This window comes from Chiloscyllium plagiosum, unplaced genomic scaffold (assembly GCF_004010195.1).
Source record: "Chiloscyllium plagiosum isolate BGI_BamShark_2017 unplaced genomic scaffold, ASM401019v2 scaf_9200, whole genome shotgun sequence".
NCBI lineage: Eukaryota > Metazoa > Chordata > Chondrichthyes > Orectolobiformes > Hemiscylliidae > Chiloscyllium > Chiloscyllium plagiosum.
Window position 1 is genome coordinate 54,342 of NW_025215261.1, and position 5,661 is coordinate 60,002.

The window sequence follows — 5,661 nt, forward strand, 5'->3', positions numbered from 1 at the left end:
AACTAAGGGTATTCTTACCACATTTGCACATGGGATAGATGTCGGTGGAGGGGCAGGTAGTGCTGAGGAGGTGCGGAGGGTGTAGAAGGATTTGGACAGGCTGCAAGAGTGGACAAAGAAGTGACAGATGGAATACAATGTAGGAAATTGTGAGGTTATGCACTCTGGTAGAAGGAATAAAGATGTTAATAATTTTCTGAACAGGAAAAGTCTTCAGAAATCTCAAAGGCAAGGGACCTTGGGAGTCTTAGTTCAGGAATTCTCTTAAGGTTAACTGGCAGGTTCAGTTGGCAGTTTGGAAGGCAAATGCCATTTTAACACTTATTTCAAGGAGGGTACAATACAAGAGCAGAGATGTACTGCTGAGGCTCTATTAGCTCTGGTCACACTGCATTTGGAATATTGTGAGCAGCTTTGGGCCCATTATCTCAGGAAGGATGTGCTTGTGTTGGAGGGAGCCCAGAGTACATTTACAAGAATGACCCAAGGATGAAGGACTTGTGAGAAAAACAGCAACGGAGGATAACTCTGGGTCTGTATTCAATAGATTATAGAAGTATGAGGGGGATATAGGAAGAATAGAAAGGCAAGTAAAAGAGAAGGCGGAGTGGTGTTTTTGATTAAGGAAAACATTGCTGCTCTAACTAGAGAAAATATTTCTGAAAACGATCATCCAGTAAAAATATCTGGGTTAAAATAAGAAAGGGATAATCACCATGATGGGACTGTACTATAGGCCCCCCAACAGTCAGAAGGAAACTGAGGAACAAATATACACAGATTTCAGATATATGTAAGAATATAAAGGCTGTAATAGTAGATTTTTACAAACATTGTCTGGAAGTATCATTGTGTTAAAGGCTTGGATGGAGAAGAGACTTCTAAAATTTGAAAAAATTTCTTCATCAACATGTAAATGCTCCGAGAGAAGGAGCTTCATGTTCCAGAATACAAATGCTACAGGAAGCTTAGAAAGTGGGGGCAAGAAAGGAGGGGAGTGGCAGTTTTGAGAAGGGATAGCATTACTACTGTACTTAGAGACGGTATTCCTGGGAATATATCCAGGAAGTTATCTGGATGGTACTGAGAAATAATACAGGGATGGTCATTGTATTGGGATGGTATTATAGACTCCCTAATAGTCAGCAAGAAATTCATAAACAAATTTGTAAGGAGATTTCAGTTCTCTGTGAGAATAATATGGTGGATATGGTAGGGGATTTTAACATTACAAATGTCGACAGGGACTGGTGTAGTGTTAAGGGTTTAAAAAGAGAGGAATTTACCAAGTGTGTGCAAGGAAAGTTTCTGATTTAGTATGTGTATGTTCCTGCTAGAGAAGATGCAAAATTTGACCTAGTCCTGGGAAATAAGGCAGGGTAGGTGACTGAGGTGTCAGTCGGGGAGCAGTTTGGAGCCAGCAACCATAAATCTGTTTGTTTTTAAATAGCGATGGAAAAGGATAGACCGGATCTAAAAGCTGAACTTCAAAATTGGAGAAAGGCTAATTTTGTCAGCATTAGGCAAGAACTTTCAAAAGCTGATTGGGGGCAGATGTTTGGAGGTAAAGTGAAGGCTGGGAAATGGGAAGCCTTCAAAATGGGATAATAAGAGTCCAGAGTTAGAATATTCCCGTTTGGGTGAAAGGAAAGGCTGGTACGTGGCAGGCATCTGGGATGACGAGAGAAATTGAGGTTTTGGTTAAGAAAAAATGAAGCATATGTTAGGTATAGACAGAAGAAATTGAGTGAATCCTTAGAGTAAAAAGGTCATAGGAGTATCCTTAAGAGAGAAATCTTGAGGGCAAAAAGGGGACATGAGATAGCTTTGGCAAATAGAAGTAAGGAGAATGCAAAGAGTTTTTAGAAATAGATTAACAAAACAGTAACTAGGAAGAGAATAGGGCCTCTCAAAGATCAGCAAGGCACCTGATGCGTGGAGCCGTGGGATATGGGGAAGATACAAAATGAGTATTTTGCATCAGTGTTCACTGTGAAGGAGGACATGGAAGATAATAGAATGTGGGAAAATAGATAGCGACATCTTGAAAAATGTCCATATTACAGAAGAGAAAGTGCTGGATGTCTTGAAATGTATAAAAGTGATAAATGCCCAAGACCGGATCAGGTGCACCCTCGAACACTGTGGGAAGGTAGGGAAGTGATTGTTGGGCACCTTGCTGAGTTATTTTTTATCATTGATAGTCGCAGGTGAGGTGCTGGATGACTGGAAGATTGTGAACGTGGTGCCACTATTTAAGAAAGATGGTAAGGAAAAGCCAGGGAACTATAGACCTGTGAGTCTGATGTCAGTGGTGGGCAAGATGTTGGAGGGAATCCTGAGAGACAGAATTTGGTAAGGCAAGGACTGAATAGGGATAGTCAGCATGGCTTTGTGCATGGGAAAGCATGTGTTGTGAATTTGAATGAGTTGCTTTGAAGAAGTAACAAAGAGGATTGATGAGGTCAGAGTGGTGGATGTGATCTATATGGCCTTCAGTAAGGCGTTTAACGAGGTTCTTCATGGGAGATTGGTTAGCAAGGTTAGATCTCATGGAATACAAGGTAGGTAGCCAATTGGATGCAGAACTTGCTCGATGGTAGAAGATGGGGGTGGTGGTGATGGAGAGATGCCTTTCAGACTGGAGGCCTGTGACCAGTGGTGTGCCACCAGTATCAGTGTTGGATCCACTGCTTTTCATCATTTATGGGAATGATTTGGATTTGAACACAGCAGGTATAGTTAATAAGTTTGCAGATGACACCAAAATTAAACAGCAAAGAAGGTTCCTTCAAAGTAAAACAGGGTCTTCATCAGATGGGCCAATGGGCTGAGGAGTGGCAGATGGAGTTTTATTCAGATAAATCTGGGTTGCTACATTTTTAAAAGGCAAATCAGGGCAGGACTTGTACATTTAATGGTAGGACCGTAGGTAGTGTTGCTGATCAAAGAGACCTTGGAATGCAGGTTCATAGCTCCTTGAAAGTGGAGTCGCAAGTAAATAGGATGTTTTCTTCATTGGTCAGTGCATCGAGTATAGGAGTTGGGAGGTCATGTTGTGGCTGTGCAGGTCATTGGTGAGGCCAGTTTTGGAATACTGCATGCAATACTGGTCTCCTTCGTATTGGAAGGATATTGTGAAATGTTGAAGGGTTCAGAAAAGATTTACAAGGAATTTGTCAGGGTTGGAGGATTTGAGCTATAGAGAGAGGCCGAATAAGCTTGGGCTGACCATATAGAGGTTTATGAAGTCATGAGGGACAATGTCTCTTCCCTGAGGTGGGGGGACTACAAAACTCGAGGCATAGGTTTAAGGTAAACAAGGAAAAATTTAAAATGGACCTAAGCGCAATTTTTTCACGCATAAGATGGTACGAGTAAGGAATGAGCTGCCAGAGAAAGTGGAGGAGGGTGGTACAATTACAACATTTAAAAGGCATCTGGATGGGTACATGAATAGGAAGGGTTCAAAGGGATATGGGTCAAATGCTGGCAAATGGGACTAGATTAGTTTCTGACATCTGGTTGGCATGGATGAGTAGGACCAAAGAGTCTGCTTCAGTGCTGTACATCTCGATGACTCAATGGCTGTGAATGATAACATTTATTGGAAATCAGGAAATGTGAATTGAGAACGGAGAGGGATAAAAAAAGTTATAATTGCTTGGTGGTATTTGACTATTCTTGTGAAAACTTCTCTCTAGAAATTGAGCTCCATGTGTGTCTAATTCAACTGCTTTGTGACTATGGAAGTATGTTTTTCAGTCTGACAGCGATAACATACCTGCTGTTTGTTAGAAGGAACTGATCACACTTGGTTTTGTAACCAGAGAATGTTACATTGTCTTGCTCCTTCGTGTAATTGTCTGGAGGAAGAGAAGAGACATCCCCGTAAATCAACATGAAGTGAGTTTGACAGTATCAAACCTTTCAATGTAATATTCATTTTATAATCATGAGGCTGTGTTTCGTTTCGGCCAGCATTTCAAACAGAACTACAAGTCTGACTCCATTCTTGGCCTGAGTTGCTCTTTGTCTGGTGATTGTAACAAAAGAAATCTACACCAATTCACTGAGAACCAGATACTAACCAACACCTCTACAGCTCTACAATGGGGCTACCCAATACAAGTTTGTATCAGGATCTGAGAGTTTCCTAATCAATCCATACCTGTCAGTTCCTGCGAGGTGAATGTGGGAGTATGCCGGTCAACCTGTACCTGTCAGTATAGGCCGTGCAAATGTAAGAGTTAATATAGTTATCAATCTGTCCCTGTCACTCTCCGCAATATCCAAAATGTATTTACTAGAGAGTGACAGGGACAGATTGATAACTACATTCACGTAGTATAAACTGACAGGTATAGATTGATAACTGAACTCATATCCACATAGTAGAAACTGGCAGTGACTGAGTGATAAATACATTTTAAATAAATAGGATCAGTCCCTATGTGCTTCACTGATGGGGATGTGTGAGTTTAGTTATCAATATATACCTGTCAGTTTCTGCTGTTGTGAATGTGTGAATTTACTTAACAATCTTTCCCTAACAGTTTCTGCTGTGTATCTGACAAGTGTATTTATCAACCTGAACCTGTCAGTTTCAGCTTTGAGAACGGGTGTGTCATTCTCAGTATCTCCCTGCCAGTTTCTGCTGTATGAATATTAAATGCAGTCATCAATTTGTACCTGTCAGTATCTTCTGTGTGAATGTAGATATTGGTCTCTACCTGTCAGTTTTAGCTATAATCAATTTCTCAGTGCAATTATCAAACAGTACCTGTCAGGTTTTGCTATTTGACACCAGAGTGTCATTGTCAATCTGTTTCTCCTACGTCAATTTGAGAGTCCATACCAATCTGTCCCCGTCAGATTCTTCCCTGTCAGTATGTGAATAGTACAGTTATCATTCTCTACCTGTCAATTTCTACCTGTGTAATTGCCAATCTGGACCTTTCAGACTCTGCTATATGAATACTTAAATATAGTTATCAATCTACAGCTGTCAGTTTCTACTTGGTGAATATGTCTGTGTAATTGTCAATCCCTGCCAGTTTATGCTCTGTGAATGTGTGAGCTGAGCTTTCATCTGTCACTATCAATTTCTGCTTTGTGAATAAGAGAGTTTAATTATCAATCCTTCCTGTCAGGTGTTGTAATGTCAGGGTTTGAATGTATTTATTCATCTTTTCCTGTCAGGTTGTGTTACTGTAGCTATCAACCTGTACCTCTCAGATTCTGCGACATGTGAGTGTAGGTATCCACTTGATTTGATCTGATTTATTATTGTCACATGTACAGAGATACAATGAAAAGTATTATTTTGAGTGCCTGACAGGCAGATCATATCATTAAAAGTGCATTAGGGCAATAGAACAGAATCTGGAATACAGTGTTAATGGTGCAGAGAAGGTGCAGAGAGAGAGAATAACATTAAAATTTGAAAGGTCCATTCAAAAGTCTAATAAAAGCACAGAATCAGTTCTTGAATCTGCTGGATGGTATATTCAAACTTCTGTATTTTCTCCCTGACAGACTAGGGTGGAGGAGCGTAGAACCAGGGTCAGATGGGTCTTTGATTATGTTGGTTGCTTTTCCAACACAGGAGGAAGTATAAATGGAGCCTTTGGATGGAAGGCTGCTTTCAGTGATGGATTG

General features: G+C 40.6%; 1 long non-coding RNA gene across 1 annotated transcript in view; it reads right to left on the minus strand.

Moving 5' to 3' along the window:
* LOC122548240 overlaps nt 1-5,661 on the minus strand; it is a 20,945-nt gene that overhangs the window by 5,219 nt on the left and 10,065 nt on the right. The window contains exon 3 of the long non-coding RNA XR_006311196.1: nt 3,785-3,866. This is a non-coding gene — a long non-coding RNA (uncharacterized LOC122548240). The remainder of the gene's footprint in view (nt 1-3,784; nt 3,867-5,661) is intronic.